The 17,500-nt window shown below is 34.5% G+C and overlaps 1 pseudogene; it reads left to right on the forward strand.

The window, feature by feature from the left end:
- The first annotated feature begins 344 nt into the window (after window positions 1-344).
- Window positions 345-2,475, forward strand: LOC113061366 (cytochrome P450 1A1-like; annotated as a pseudogene).
- Window positions 2,476-17,500: the final 15,025 nt, after the last annotated feature.

Raw genomic sequence — 17,500 nt, forward strand, 5'->3', positions numbered from 1 at the left:
CTATTCCTTCGTTCTCTAAATTTTAACAGTTTGACTGCTCCTTTGTTTAAACAGGTAACCTGTATTGTCTGCAAGAGCAAAGATTGTTGAAGGAAACACCAAAGAAAGATAACCATGCTCTTACAGTTCTTCCCATTTGGGCCCGATTTCTGTGTCTGAGACCTGGTGGCCAATCATCGATATGTGTGGTGTCTCTCCTCATCAAGCGCCTCATGCGTACTAAGATCGCAGAAGGTATTGCTCAGAAGCTGCGGACCGAAGCCTCTTCCCATCATCGGAAATGTCCTGGAAGTGGGAAACAACCCACATCTGAAGCCTGTGACCGCTATGAAGTAAGCTAAGTTCTACGGCCCTGTCTTCCAGATCCAGATCGGGATGCGTCCCGTTGTAGTACTCAGCGGAAACGACGTGATCCGTCAAGCTCTCCTCAAACAAGGCGAGGAGTTCGCCGGACGTCCGGATCTCCACAGCAGCAAGTTCATCAGCGACGGAAAGAGCCTGGCCTTTAGTACGGATCAGGGGGTGTCTGGCGCGCCGCCGTCGCAAGCTGGCCCTCAGCGCCCTGCGCACATTTTCCACGGTGCAAGCCAAAAGCTCAGAGTATTCATGTGCCCTTGAGGAGCACATCAGCAAGGAAGGTCTCTATCTGATCGAAAGGCTTCACAGCGTCATGAAGGCCGACGGGAGTTTCGATCCCTTCCGGCACATCGTGGTGTCTGTGGCCAACGTGATCTGCGGGATCTGCTTCGGCCAGCGCTACAGCCACGACGACGACGAGCTGGTGAGCTTGGTCAATTGTGAGACGACGAGTTCGGGAAGATCGTGGGAAGCGGCAATCCTGCGGACTTCATCCCTTTCTTGCGTATCCTGCCCAGCACGATGATGAAGAAGTTCGTGGCCATCAACGCTCGCTTCAGCAAGTTGATGAAGAAGATGGTCAATGACCATTACGACACTTTCAACAAGGTGGGCGATCTCAGACGTGTCCGTCAGTTCTCTTTCTATTTAACGCTCCGTGTAGCTCAATCATATGTGATATGTGTTTCAGGACAACATCAGAGACATCACCGACTCGCTCATCAACCACTGCGAAGACCGGAAACTGGACGAGAACTCAAACGTGCAAGTGTCCGATGAGAAGATCGTCGGAATCGTCAATGACTCTTCGGAGCTGGTGAGTGCAGGGATAGCCCAATGATTTTCTGTCTCCAATCTCTGTGTGATACTAAAGTGTGTCTGTGCTCGTTGACAGGTTTCGACACTATCAGTACGGCTCTGTCTTGGGGTGTCGTCTATCTAGTGGCCTACCCTGAGATCCAGGAGCGACTGCAAAGAGAGCTGAGTGAGTTTTCTCTCAATGTCTATCTTTATAAATGCACTCTTATAAAAAAGATTCCAAGGGATATTTTGTTAATCAAGGTACCTATTAAAAATCTACAGAAACTTTTCCTCTATAACGAATCGTAAAAGTTAATGCTCATAAAGAACCCTTATTTCTAAGAGTTTACAGTGGTAAAGGTTATTTATTTGGCATTGATGATTCCATAAGGAAACTTTCCATTGGACTAAAGGTCCTTTAGATTGTTTAAATGTTCTCTACAATGTTCTTTTAAGAACTATTCACTAAAAGGTTTGGGAACCCAGATTGGATCTTCTATGGCATTGATGTGAAAACCCCCTTTTGGATACTTTATTCTTAAGTGTGTTAAAATATGGTTCACTGTTAAAAAATACTCTTCATAACTGGATTTTCGCCATTGAAGAGCCAATTTGGAACCATTCGGTGATCAGTCCTTAAATGTAGCCAGAAGAACATTTTGATAATCTAAAGAAATATTCCACTATAAAGAGTCTTATATGTCTCCTTTATTGGCATCGATGGTTTCATGAAGAACCTTTTATGTCCATATAACCTTTATAATGCAAAAACGGTACTTTAAAGTAGATTTTATAAATGTTCCACGCAGTACAAAAAAAATGGCCTTGCTGTGAAAACCGTCTTTTGTAACCTTTATTTCTAGGAGTGCATGGTTGTTAAAGGTTCTTCATTGAACCACTGGTTCCAATAAAGAATCTCTATTTTTAATAGTCTAGATCTAAAATCCAGTCTAAAATCTTTCTAGGAGAAAAGATCGGAATGGATCGAACGCCACGTTTGTCAGACAGAACGGACTTGCCACTTCTCGAGGCCTTCATCCTGGAGATCTTCCGCCATTCGTCCTTCCTTCCTTTCACCATTCCTCACTGGTGAGTTGAGAATGGTGTCATTGCATTAAAATAAAACTACATGTGAATTGAGTTAAAAAGAAGGATGCCTGTAAACAATGTTGCTGTGTTTACCAAAGTTGGCCGTGCCAATGACTGCTCATGTTTTTTTCTTTTAGTACGTCTAAAGACACGTCGCTCAACGGATATTTCATTCCCAAAGACACCTGTGTGTTTGTAAACCAGTGGCAAGTCAACCATGACCCGTAAGTTTCTCGTAATGACTTAAATGTGGTTGGTAAATGGTGCAATCTGCTCTTAAACGAAGCTGAACCGTCTGTTTCTTCTTGCAGAGAACTGTGGAAGGATCCGTCAAGCTTCAATCTGGACCGATTCCTCACCGCAGACGGTACAGAGCTGAACAAGATTGAAGGAGAGAAGGTGTTGGGTTTTTGGGCTGGGAAGCGGCGCTGCATGGAGAGTCCATCGGACGTGCCTGAGGTCTTCCTTTTCATGGCCATCCTTCTCCAGGGTTAAGTTCAGCGCGGATGCCGGGAGAAATTGGCTGGATATGACGCCAGAGTACGGGTCTGACCATGAAACACAAGCGCTGTTGCTGCGCGTCACGCCACAACCCGGCTTCGAATTGCCCGCACTGCGGCCTGATCTGACGAAACCGTCATCATAGTTTGAGCTGAAATCCACAGCGCTGTTACTTCTGATTCTGGTTCGGTGCAGACCTCGCAGTCAACTCACAAAGCCAAATATTGAAAGATGTTTGATTGTGATTTCAGGCCAAGGCATCCGGTGCATTTTACTGCAGTTATTTCAATAATGCTGGACCGCAATGCTCATAACAAGAGTCTGCATGTGGCTTTATCATGTAATACATCTATTGTTTTCATATGCACATGCGTGTTTGCATGGTTCATCCTTTCAAAACTCGAATGCTGATGCTGATAACATATTTGTGCTTCCAAATATAGTGCACAGATAACAATGAGTGCCTGCCGCAGCTCATGCGCCTTATGCTGCTTTTGTGCCAGTCTATCAAAAGAATGTCTTCTTTTGTCATAAGCTTAATACAGATTCCTCAAATCTGCTGGACGACATACACTGAAGCTATTTTCTGTTTTGATTACGATCCCAAAATGTGATCCACTTTGTAAATGTACAGCCACTTTTACTGTGCACATTTTTAATGTGCCTGATCTTACGTTTGTACAGACTGCTGTAGATCTATATAGACTTTTTTTTTTGTATTATCAAGGTGCTTCTGGACATTCGATATCATTCTAGATCAAATTTTCTTCCCTGGATAATGTTTTTGTTGTTTAATTGACTTTATGACATGATACTTTTTGTGGCAGGTGCTTAATGTTTTGTATGATGAAGGATGTCATGAAATTAATGTCTGAAGTACTACAATTAATAATGCCTGCAAATACGGTCTCTTATATGCTCTACAAACAGGGGCATTGTTTTTGCATAACCTATTTATGATTGCTAAATGAATAAAAAAACTTTAATTGTGAATGCGTCTGTCTGTCTCTATTTAAAGAGAGTTACAGAAATCTTAAATCAAGACTTTTCTGTAAATCACTGGTTGATTTATTGATGTACTGTGGGAGGAATCAACTGGTTATACCATAGTAGTGAATAATGGCCATATTTATCTAACACTGCATACATGACTCTCAAAGTTACTACAAAGAAAACCATGGAAATATGAAAAGACGTAGTTTTATAGCAGGAACCAACAAACAAATATAATATTACCATTGCACAAAACAAAGCATGGGATTGTCAATGTATTGAGCAAAAAAATAAGGTAAAACCACACAATTTTGTTGTTTCCTGTGAAACACGTTAAACTTTTTCTGTTAACATACTGTAGGGGGAATGTTTCTCATCTTGAGCTCAAATCTCTCATGGTGTTCCACAGGGTTCTATTTTGGGTCCTCTTCTTTTTGCATTATATATTATTTCCCTTAGTCCTATTATACAGAGACACAACTTATCTTATCATTTCTCTTTTGATGACACTCAGATTTACAGTATCTTCCTGTTAAAACAACAGCGGTTCTGTGTCCAGTTTACATTACATTTACATTTAGTCATTTAGCAGACGCTTTTATCCAAAGCGACTTACAAATGACGACAATGGAAGCAATCAAAACTAACAAAAGAGCAATGATATACAAGTATATATATATATATATACTATAACAAGTTTCAGTTAGTTTAATAATATAATAAATAAAAAGAAAACAGATAGAATAGAAAAAGAATAGCGCAAGCTAGTGTTAGAGGTCTTTTTTGTGCTTTTTTTGTATAGTAAATGAATCAAAAACAGAATACTAAAAGATGAAAAAGCTAGTTGTTGTTTTTTATGAAAACAAGTCTTAAAGGGACGTGTTTTTTAAGAATAGAATTAGAATAGAGAGTGCTAGAGTTAGAGGGTCAAATAAAGATGGAAATTTATATTATATTATATTAGATCTGCTCTTTGCATTTAATTCTTCCTGAGGGTGTAAATTTTACATTTGTACATTTGTGTGTTTTGCACATTGTTCAATTCAATTCAATTTTATTTGTTTAGAAATTTACACAATGCAAATTGTTGCAAAGCAGCATTACAGAAAATTTAACTTTCTACATTATATTTAGTAATAGCTTGTCAGTGGTGATTATGTAAAGTTGATGTCTATATGGCAGAAATTTACAGTAAAAATCAAGCAGTTGACGAAATCAAACAGACCGTGAACATTATTAACAGCATTGATTATATGTTGCAATCAAACTTATAGCAAAATTAGTTCGCTTTGTATGTTGTCTGTGGGTTGGCATCATCTCTTCTCAGGTGTTCGGTCATCTCAGGTCTAGACTGAAGCTTGTGTAATTCCTAGTTACAGACACAGAAATGGAATTACAGAAACGAAACAAAAAGGAAATACAGAAAAACTAGGGTATGTGCTGTTCCAACTAAGCAAAGCATTATGTGTTCAACCCAAGCAAAAGGAATGTTAATGTGCATTTGATCAGATAACTGAAGTACAGGGTTATTAGACACATTATGTGAATGCTTGGCTAAAGAGATGTGTTTTTAATCTAGATTTAAACAGAGAGAGTGTGTCTGAACCCCGAACATTATCAGGAAGGCTATTCCAGAGTCTGGGAGCCAAATGTGAGAAAGCTCTACCTCATTTAGTGGACTTTGCTATCCTAGGAACTACCAAAAGTCCAGTGTTTTGTGACCTTAGGGTGCGTGATGGGTTGTAGCGTGGTAGAAGGCTAGTTAGGTACGCAGGAGCTAAACCATTTAGGGTCTTATAGGTAAGTAATGATAATTTGTAACTGATACTGAACTTAATAGGTAGCCAGTGCAGAGACTGTGAAATTGGGGTAATATGATCATATTTTCTTGACCTGGTAAGGACTCTAGCTGCTGTATTTTGGACAACCTGTAGCTTGTTTATTGAAGAAGCAGGACAACCACCTAGAAGTGCATTACAATAGTCTAGTCTAGAGGTCATGAATGCATGAACTATTTTCTGCATCAGAAATAGGTAACATGTTTCATAGCTTTGCAACGTTTCTAAGATGGAAGAATGCAGTTTTTGTAACATAAGATGTATGGTTTTCAAAAGACAAGTTGCCGTCTAATATACATAACACCAAGATTTTTGACTTTGGAGGAAGTAAGAGTATGCTACATCCGTCTAGATGCAAACTGTAATCTATGAGATTCTGTGTATTGTTTTTTTTTTTAATTATTATGATTGTCTAGTCTTTTATTTTGTTTTAATTGTGTTTCATATTTCCTGTTCCGCACTTTGGTTTCAACATCTGATGTTTTCTACATGTGCTTTATAGAAAAATAAACTAAACTAAACTTAATTCCAGCAGAAGAGTCGCGCTCCGGGCGTGACGTCATCCACGCGCGACAGCGCTGGACAGCAATCAAACACACAACGTTGACACAGAAGAGAGAACTCACTTACATCAGGCAAGCGGCTGGTTGTTTTAATTTAGAATGATTAATCGGTAATTTGAGGAGACCAGCATGGGATGATGAGCACGAAAGCGACAGTTTCTGTTTGGCATTTCCCTGATGAATTACACAATCACTTGGCAATCACAATAAATCACAGTAAATACCGTTTTTGTTTGGTTTTGTTTTTACAGAAGTACCACGGTACACTGAAATCATGTGGTAATACTATGGTATTTGGAAATATATTTACATGGAACTATTTTTATGTTCTTCCAAGAATAACATGGTACTCTTTTTGTAAGTGACACAGTAATTATTTGGAAAAGTTTAAAGAAAAACTGCGAATAAATAAATATATAATAAAATCTACAAATATAAATAAATAAAAGTTAGCTCAAATGAAACAATGCAAATCAAGTTAGCCATAAAAATAGGTTAAAATAAATCATACACATTAGATTAAAATAAATAAATTAACAATAAAAATAGATTTAGATAAATAATAAATACATCATAAATTTTACAGTACAGTACAATATTGTGTAGCCAAAACCTAATGTGCCTTAATAGATATTATACTATAATTTACAAATAAAATTGTAAAATCTTATAGTATTTACTATATTTACTATATATTTATATATATTTATACATGAAAATGTACAATTTATGATGGAGTCCGTCTCATGAGGAGGATCATATTTGGAGTTTTGTGGCTTTAAAAAGATTGAAAATCCCTGCTTTAAAGTGTCTTAAATTTTATTTGAATACTTTAAAACTTTAAAAGTATAAAATTAATAGTATGGTCTTACTGTCACCACATGAAGTGACATCATCATCACCACCATCATGAGTTTATTATGATGGTGATGGTGATGATGTCACTTCCTGTGGCCGCAGATGCTGTCTCCCTCATTCACACAGTGAGATGATATGAATATTCTTGAGATTGAAAATGTTGAGGCGATGATTTTCGTTATCATCATCATCATCATCATCATCATCATCATCACATGACATCACATATATTATAATATCTTACCTTCTGTTCGGTTCTATTTTATTTTTATTTCTCCTGTTCTATACATTTGTTCTGTTTTTCTCTGCCCTGTTCTTTTTTTATTGTGTTCTAATATATCCTGTTCTATTCTGTTCATTACTGTTCTATTGTATTTTTAACTGTTGTGTCCTATTCTATTCTATTCTAAAATCTTATGTTCTGTTCTAATTTCATATATGCTCTTGTATTCTATTTTATCAAGTAATGTCCTGTTCTATTCTATTGAAGTCTATTTTATCATGTTCTATTGTATTTCAATATAACCTGTTCTATTCCCTTCTATTCTATTTTTTCTGTTCTATTCTAAAATCTTACGTTCGGTTCGGTTCGGTTTTATTCTATTTTGATATACCCTGTTCTATTCTGTATTATTTTATTCTGTTCTATTCTAATATATCATGTTCTGTTCAATTTTATTTTGTTCTGTTCATTTCTGTTCTGTTCTAAAAATCTTATGTTCTGTTCTATTCTGTTTTATTTTCATATAAGCTCTTCTATTCTATTTTATCATGTCATGTCCTGTTCTCATTTAATCTGTTTTGTTCCATTCTATTCTAATATCTTATGTTCCGTTTTGTTCTATTTTATTTTTTATATAATTTGTTTTGTTCTATTCTAATATATTCAGTTCAGTTCTGTTTTGTTTTGATATATCCTATTCTATTATATCTTCTGTATACATAAATATTATTCTGTATTATATATTCTATATATATCTCCTGTTTTGCTCGCTGTTCTATACAGCTCACTATTCAACAAAGCCCTTCCATTCTATTCTATTCTATTCTATTCTATACAGTTTTTACATTCTGTTCTGTTCTATTTTATTTTGATTTATCCTGTTCTGTTTTGTTCTACTCTTTTTTTTCTATTCTATTGTATTCCGTTCTATTCTATTCTATTCTAATATATCCTGTTCTATTTTATTTTGCTCCGTTAATTTCTGTTCTACTTTATTTTATCCTGTTGTGTCCTATTTTATTCCATTCTATTCTGCACCCTTATGTTCTATTCTATTCAGTTTTTAGATATCCTCTTCTATTATATTTTATTCTGTCGTCTCCCGTTCTATTTCATTCTGTTCTATTCTAATATATAATTGTTCTGTTCTATTCTCCTTTATTTTGATATATCATGTTCTGTTCTATTCTAAATCACGACTCTCCCTTCGATCAAGCGAGATGCAATCCAACACCACTTCAAATGAGCTGTGTGTCGGTTCAGAATCCAGATATTCCTGTTAAAGTGCAGAAATATAATCTGGTGTGGGTTGAGATGTTTGTGTAAGAGGCATTCAGCTTTTACTATCATCTGTTATTACAGACCCTGCAGCGATTAATGATTGAGGACGATTAAAGCCGCCGACGGTGTTCAGTGAACAGGCCGTGTTTATATCAGGTGACCTTTGGCTTCGAGCACAATGAGTGCTACGCTTTACTACGCCGTGTGTTCCCTTCAGAGCAATCCGGCTGCTTTCAGTCCGAGGCTTTTCCAGGAACTTTTCCTGAATGGGAGAACGACTCCCAGCAGGACGCTGGATGAGCGGTTGGTTATCAGCTTTCTTCTGGCATCTTCATTGGCATTTCCCTTTGCAGATAGCGGCTCTGTTTGCAGCGCGACCTCCAAAGATTCCCATAGCGTGCTAACAGCCTATACCAAAGTTCCTCTTTATAATATGCGTGTGACTAAGATCAATAAACAGCGCCCCCTCCCCTCCAGAGGAAGCTGTTATGCAAGGCTGCATGGTTACGTGCCTCTCTGTCTCTCCCCTTTTCTCTTTCTCTTTCCTTCTTTCATTCTCAGCACAGGAAATTCCCCACAACAGGAAGTCGAGTGCGTCCCAGCGTGCTGGCGAGGGCAGAAGATATTGATTGAGAAGCCAGTTTACCTTTTTTTTTTTTGGTGTAATCTCTTCCCTCGCGGGCCGCCGGCCAACAGCTAATGCACAAATTACACAGGGGCCGAGGTGCAGACGGACAGGGGCAGGGCAGCTCTTTTCACACGCGATGTTCGGCTCCGCTGCTCGCTCCAGGTCCTGCACACAAAAGGACAAAAGAGTCTGAGGTTGGGTCTGGCTCTTACACAGGGCCTCACGGCTTCAGAAACGCACCCATCTGATCTGGCACTGACCTTTGTGAGAGATGCTGAATTTGGAGGATGCAACATTAGAATATGCACGCTTTCAAAAGTGCAGACATTAGAACTTGATCATTTATTGACACCGACGTTTGGAAGTTTTTAAAGAAACAAATGCCGTCAAGGTTGCATTGCATTGACCAACAGTGACCTTTATAATGTTACAAAAGATTTATGTTTCAAATAAATGCTGTTACATAATAACATAATTTTAATTAATAATTTTATTTGTTATATTTTCCATAACTTCTAGTTAAAAAAAATTTTTTTGCTTTTTTTTTTTACTGTTTCTTTGTGCTAAAATCCAGTAAACAAAGTTTGGGGGGAAATGTTAGTGATTTATAGTAGTTATAGTTTTGCATAAATATAAATACATCTTTATAAATATAAAAGTATGATATAAATATTTGTATTTTGCTCTTTCTAGTTGTTTTAGTCAGAAATGTTGTCTTGGCAGATTAATTTATTATTATTTTAGTTTAGCTGCTCTTTTGAATTTTTGTATTCATCTGTAAATACAAAAAAATTCAAACGTATCATAGTTTCCACAATAATATCGAGCAGCACAACTGTTTTCAACACTGATAATAATCAGAAATGTTTCTTGAGCAGTAAATCATTATATTTTCATGATTTCTGAAGATCATGTGACACTGAAGACTGGAGGAATGATGCTGAAAATACAGCGGAGCATCACAGAAATAAATTACACTTTAACACAGATTCACACAGAAAACAGCTTTTTAAAATTGTAATAATTTTTCACAATTTTTACAGTATTTTTGATCAAATAAATGCAGCCTTGCATAGTGAGCAGAAGAAACTTCTGCTTTCAACAGGGTTATAAATAAATCAAAAATAAAAGAGTCTTTCAGCTCTTTTGTCCTTGACCGTAAAATATATATTTAACATGACCCCGTTAATGATTTAAGTCATTGATAATCTTTTGAAGCGTGTGTATTTTAATATGCAGTGTTTTGCTTCATAGAGCACCATTGCACTGTAAAAGCTCTGCACACACACACACACACACACACACATCGACTAAACAAACTTCCTTCTGTTTGAAAGCTGAATATTTCTGATAACAGATTCATTACAGAGCGACTGTGGAATATCCCTCCAAATTCTTCCGTTCTGGAGCCTGTGTCAGCTCATAAACGCCCTCTCCTGCCCTCTCTTCACACGCCGGTGGGTTCTGCACACGCATCTTACTTCAGGTGTTGTTTTTGCCCTCGCTCTAATATTCCCGTCGCTTCCTTCCTGTTCTTGATTGGCTTGATTCGCTGTCATGTGGGCGTTGTTCTTGGCTGACACTTTTTCCGACCGTCTGTCAATCTCTGGCGTGTGAGAACTGTGAGCGTTTCAACAGATGTCCTCTAGCAGCTCCTCGGGTATCGATGAGGAACTGATTTACTGTAAACTGACTTCGGGCTGGTAAATAAGTCAGTGGTTGTGTCATGTATTTGTATGTTTACATAGAGAGATGATGATGTCATGTGTCGCCTGCCAAATCTACTGTCTGCTGATGCACTACAGGCCTGAAAAAGCCTTCATTTGTGTTTGATGAATAAATGTATAAACACCTGAAGTCTTGTTTTCAAGGTTAATGGAGTACATTGATTTAAGTGTGGAATTAAAAGTAGTTTTTGCTTTTTTGAATCAAGAATTGACTAAAATCTTTGGTGCAGCAGATTGATAGTGATCAGTGTATTATGATGTTTTAACTGCATCCTCGAGCGGGATGTTTTCTGGAAGGATGAGACTCGGGTGACATCAGCATGAAATTATTAGGACTTTCAGATTGATTTATTGATAATTTTCCTCTCCGAGGAGATTCCGGGGAACTTCCAGCTTTCGGTCTGAGCTGTACGTCATGAAATCCGAGCTTTTCTCGTGTAACAGTATCTGTGAATCTCTGGACTTCTGGTAAAAGGGGGAATCTCACCGAAACCTGCCAAGAACATGTCCGGCTCACATTTCACCCCAAAATCAAAAGAAAAAGCAGCCTGATGGAGAAAACCCCGGTGTCATCACCGAAACCTGAGAAAAACAATGAAATATGATTTATGCATGGTAGCATTTCCCATGCTTCCTTCAAATTAAAGTGATTTAATTATAAAAAATATATATATATTTGTATTACAGTAATGATTTCCTAAAAAAAAAAGGTATTAAAATAATGAGCATATAATGAGAAACTCAAAAGGCATGCAAATGCGCTCCATTAATGTGAATGTGTAGATAAATGTGTTTAATATTCATGAAAATAGTGTCACAGTGCAAAATATTTTTTAATAAAATGATAAAGATAAAATAGATAAAATCTTAATTTTGTTTGTACAAAATATAATTTTCAATTTTTCTCATTTCACGGTATGATTTTAGAGTAAAATGTGACTTTTTTTGTGAGATTCACCTAATAATATTTGTGTACTGTTATAGTTTTAATGAATAATTCTAAATAGATTTTATTTTTAGATTATCCATTTAAATTTTATTTAGAGTTTTAGTCATTTTATTCTTATTTTATTTGTTATTATTTTATTTTAAATTTATATATACCCTGCCGGTCAAGAGTTTGGGGTCAGTAAGACTGTAGGAGTCTCTTCTGCTCATCAAGGTTGCATTTATTTATATTTTTAAAAAAATACAGAAAAAAAAACATTCTTGCAAAAATGTTAATTCACTAAAATAAAGTAATGGTTTCTATTTTAAAATAATTTAAAATATAGTGTTTTTCTGTGATGCACAGCTGTATTTCCAGCATCATTCCTCCAGTCTTCAGTGTCACATGATCTTCAGAAATCAGAATAATATGATTCTAATATAGCAAATATTTTTTGGGAACCTGTGATTATTTTTTGCGGGATTCTTTGATGAATAAAACGTTAACAAGAGTAACATTTATTCCAAATATAAATTTCGGTCAAGAGACTCCTGTAAAAACATATAAATCGTTCTGATCCCAAACTTTTGGCCGGTGGTGTGTGTGTATGAATATATAAAATAAAAACATTTGCTACATCAAGTTAAAGTAAATGAAAAATGGAAAAATGTATTACATTATTACAAGGCTTGGTGATGTGAAGGCCGTTATCAGACCTGGGTGAAGACCTCATCTGGACGGGTGCGCATGCGCTTACAGAAACCGAGCATCAGATCACACGAGTTAATTGGTTAATTGATTAATCAGCATGGGGTCGGGAGCTGTGCGTGCACGCGCGCGGCGACGCGTCCCGAGCGCGCGTGAGTACGTGACTGCGTGAGGTGAGAGTCGCGTGAGAGCGCGGCGCGGCTGGCACTGACTGAGCCACTGCGTGCAAGACTGTGTTAGCGTGAGAGCTCAGCTGGGCTGGGGCTGAACACCAGGTTTTTCCAGTTTTTTTTTTTTTTTTTTTTACCGAGCCTCTTTTTTCTTGCTTTGTTTGAGCACGCATTAGCACACAAGTGTATCTCTGCAGAGACGCACCGATCGCTCGCACGGTGAGAACGCGACTCTCTGGAGACGCTCCGTTACTGAGGCGAGGGTCGGTGTAACGGGAAGCAGGGAACGCATTCATCTCCTCCAGGATCGTGTCTCCTGTGAGAGATCAGATCACACACTGCTGGAGTAACTCGATGAAGCGCATGCAGGGTGATGCTCGCGAGGACATGGAGGTGTTTGCGTGACACGATTGATGATGTGTGACGACACCAAGCATAAAAAAAGATTCACAATCTGTTTCTGCATCATACTGTAAAAGTGCCAGAGCTTTATTGTTACAAACAAAGTAGCAACATTTTAGGTTTTGCTGGACTGAACCTAAATTTATGGTAAACTATATATTTCATTAACTGGTATGAAACTATTGCATCTAAAGTATTCAATTCTATATGGAATCTGTATAATAAACTGATCAACATCATAAACATCATTTATTATATAAACATTATGAGTATTATAATAAATGTTACACACACAAGGCACTATCATACAAAAATGCCTCTAAAATAATTAGCATCAAAAGAGAGGTCTAATGCTGTTTCATGAGTTATTTACACTGTATTGTACTGTGTCAAATACACTCCTTCGGGGCTCATGTGTGTGTTATGTCCCCTATAATTAAACATAAAACCAAAAAATGCATATTATTAATAACAAAAATTATCAAAAAATCAAATTATAACGTGGACTGTGTGTTTTTTGGACATTATCTCGATGGAACTCTAAACTTCTCATGAACATGGATCTAATGTGAAAACTTTACATTTATAGCATTCAGCTTTTAACGTAAAAAATAAATATATTATTATTATTATTATTAATGTATTAAAAACAACATGTATTTTATTGCTATTTATTTATCCATTATTATTAATTCATTTATTGTTATGATTATGTTTTATTTATTAATTTTTATATACATATTTATTATTTATTATTTTTATTATTGCTGTTTATTTATTCATTTTTGTATATATATATATATATATTATATTTTTTTAATCTAGATTAATCTCTCTGTAGTCTTGAAATTAATCTAAATTAAAATTGCTCATTTGAATTCGGCCGAAGGCATCATTATTATTATTAAGTGTTTTATTTATTATAGTTATTGATTTATTTAGTGTCATAGCTATTGCATTATATGTTATATTTATCATTACATTTATCATTATAGTCATCGATTTATTTAGTGTAATAGTTATTGCGTTATATTTATCGTTACATTTATCATTATTGTCATCGATTTATTTAGTGTTATAGTTATTGCGTTATATGTTATATTTATCGTTACATTTATCATTATTGTCATCGATTTATTTAGTGTAATAGTTATTGCGTTATATGTTATATTTATCATTACATTTATCATTATAGTCATCGATTTATTTAGTGTTATAGTTATTGCGTTATATGTTATATTTATCGTTACATTTATCATTATTGTCATCGATTTATTTAGTGTAATAGTTATTGCGTTATATTTATTGTTACATTTATCATTATAGTCATCGATTTATTTAGTGTAATAGTTATTGCGTTATATTTATCGTTACATTTATCATTATAGTCATCGATTTATTTAGTGTAATAGTTATTGCGTTATATTTATCGTTACATTTATCATTATAGTCATCGATTTATTTAGTGTAATAGTTATTGCGTTATATTTATCGTTACATTTATCATTATTGTCATCGATTTATTTAGTGTTATAGTTATTGCGTTATATGTTATATTTATCGTTACATTTATCATTATTGTCATCGATTTATTTAGTGTAATAGTTATTGCGTTATATGTTATATTTATCATTACATTTATCATTATAGTCATCGATTTATTTAGTGTAATAGTTATTGCGTTAAATGTTATATTTATCATTACATTTATCATTATTGTCATCGATTTATTTAGCGTTATAGTTATTGCGTTATATGTTATATTTATCGTTACATTTATCATTATAGTCATCGATTTATTTAGTGTTATAGTTATTGCGTTATATGTTATATTTATCGTTACATTTATCATTATTGTCATCGATTTATTTAGCGTTATAGTTATTGCGTTATATGTTATATTTATCGTTACATTTATCATTATTGTCATCGATTTATTTAGTGTTATAGTTATTGCGTTAAATGTTATATTTATCGTTACATTTATCATTATTGTCATCGATTTATTTAGTGTTATAGTTATTGCGTTAAATGTTATATTTATCGTTACATTTATCATTATAGTCATCGATTTATTTAGTGTAATAGTTATTGCGTTATATGTTATATTTATCGTTACATTTATCATTATAGTCATCGATTTATTTAGTGTAATAGTTATTGCGTTATATTTATTGTTACATTTATCATTATAGTCATCGATTTATTTAGTGTAATAGTTATTGCGTTATATTTATCGTTACATTTATCATTATAGTCATCGATTTATTTAGTGTAATAGTTATTGCGTTATATTTATCGTTACATTTATCATTATAGTCATCGATTTATTTAGTGTTATAGTTATTGCGTTATATGTTATATTTATCGTTACATTTATTATTATAGTCATCGATTTATTTAGTGTAATAGTTATTGCGTTATATTTATCGTTACATTTATCATTATAGTCATCGATTTATTTAGTGTAATAGTTATTGCGTTATATTTATCGTTACATTTATCATTATAGTCATCGATTTATTTAGTGTTATAGTTATTGCGTTATATGTTATATTTATCATTACATTTATCATTATAGTCATCGATTTATTTAGTGTTATAGTTATTGCGTTATATGTTATATTTATCGTTACATTTATCATTATTGTCATCGATTTATTTAGTGTAATAGTTATTGCGTTATATGTTATATTTATCGTTACATTTATCATTATAGTCATCGATTTATTTAGTGTTATAGTTATTGCGTTATATGTTATATTTATCGTTACATTTATTATTATAGTCATCGATTTATTTAGTGTTATAGTTATTGCGTTATATGTTATATTTATCGTTACATTTATCATTATTGTCATCGATTTATTTAGTGTTATATCTGTAGTTGTTACATTTATCGTAACATTTTTGATTATATCCATTATATGATTATACATTCTAACAGTTATAAACTAGTAGTTATCGCTAAAGTTATATTTATTTATATTTATATGTAATAACTGTAGAGTTGTAGTACTGTTATATTAATATTGATCACTACAGTCATCATTGTGTTTATTGCTCTTGTTATCTTTATCATAATAGTTTTATATTTATTGTTACAATTATAGTTATCATTTATTATTATAGTTATATTTATATTTATATTTCTACTAATATTTGTATTTATAGTTACCATTATATTAATGATATATATTGTTGTCTTCATAGTTGTTGTCATAAACAAACTGTAAGACATATTTTTACTGTTTTTAATTAAGTATACTAGACAATTGTCTTTGATCATTGTATGATTGTATTTTTGACTTGCTGTTTTTAAGCTTAGTTCGGCATGTTAAAAGTGTGGCATTAACTTTGAAGGCATTAATGTGTAGACTTCAGAGGGTGTCTATGTAGGCAGCTCACTAGAGTTCATCTCCCTCACATCTTCCAGTTCAGTCAGATCAATCCATCATCCACTACACATCTGCTTCCAGCACTAAACAGGAACGCCGTGTTCAGCTCTAAAAATATCCCTGAGATAAAGAAGCAGAGTAAATTACCTCCCAAATACTGTAGCCGTGCTGTTTCCCCTTTCACCCGAGCATGGCGTGTCAAAATGGACAGATAAAGACGTGCCCGGAAAACCTCGAGAAACACAAGTGCCACACCCAAGATGGCTGCCAGCTTAACCCTTAAACCTGCCACCCATAACCTTCAGCCAGGACGCATTAATTTGTTCAAAAGTGACAGTAATGCATTTATAATGTAAGAGAAGATTTTTATTTCAAATAAATGCTGTTCTTCTGAACTTTCTATTCATCTGTGAATCCTGAAAAATAAAATGCATCACAGTTTTCCATAAAAATATGGGGCAGCTCAACTGTGTTCAACATTGATAATAATCAGACATGTTTCCTGAGCATTGAATCAGTATATTATTCTGATTTCTGAAGATCATGTGACACTGAAGACTGGAGGAATGATGCTGAAAATACAGCGGAGCATCACAGAAATAAATTACACTTTAACACAGATTCACACAGAAAACTGTTATTTTAAATCATAATAATATTTCACATTTTTTACTGTATTTTTGATTAAATAAACGCAGCCTTGATGTGCAGAAGAGACAGAAACATAATATAATCTTTGGGACCCGAACATTTTCAAATTGCACATTGAAATGTTGAGAATTTTGAATGAAATTACATTTAAATGACATTGAAATTTGGCAGATACTTTTATCCCATGCAACTTACATCTAATGCTAATGGAGTAGATATAGTTCTGTGCCTTATTGCTTCTCTGTTTACAATGACATCATTTGTGAATCAAGTCTAGTTTTTGTGAAGGTTTGTGAAGTGGCGACATTAAAATCTGTCTGAATGTTCAAATGTGTGTTATTTGATTGTTATATGATTGTTGATGTGGTAATTTTCTCAAGATGA

The sequence above is a fragment of the Carassius auratus genome, chromosome 43 (assembly GCF_003368295.1).
Source record: "Carassius auratus strain Wakin chromosome 43, ASM336829v1, whole genome shotgun sequence".
NCBI classification, from domain to species: Eukaryota; Metazoa; Chordata; class Actinopteri; order Cypriniformes; family Cyprinidae; genus Carassius; species Carassius auratus.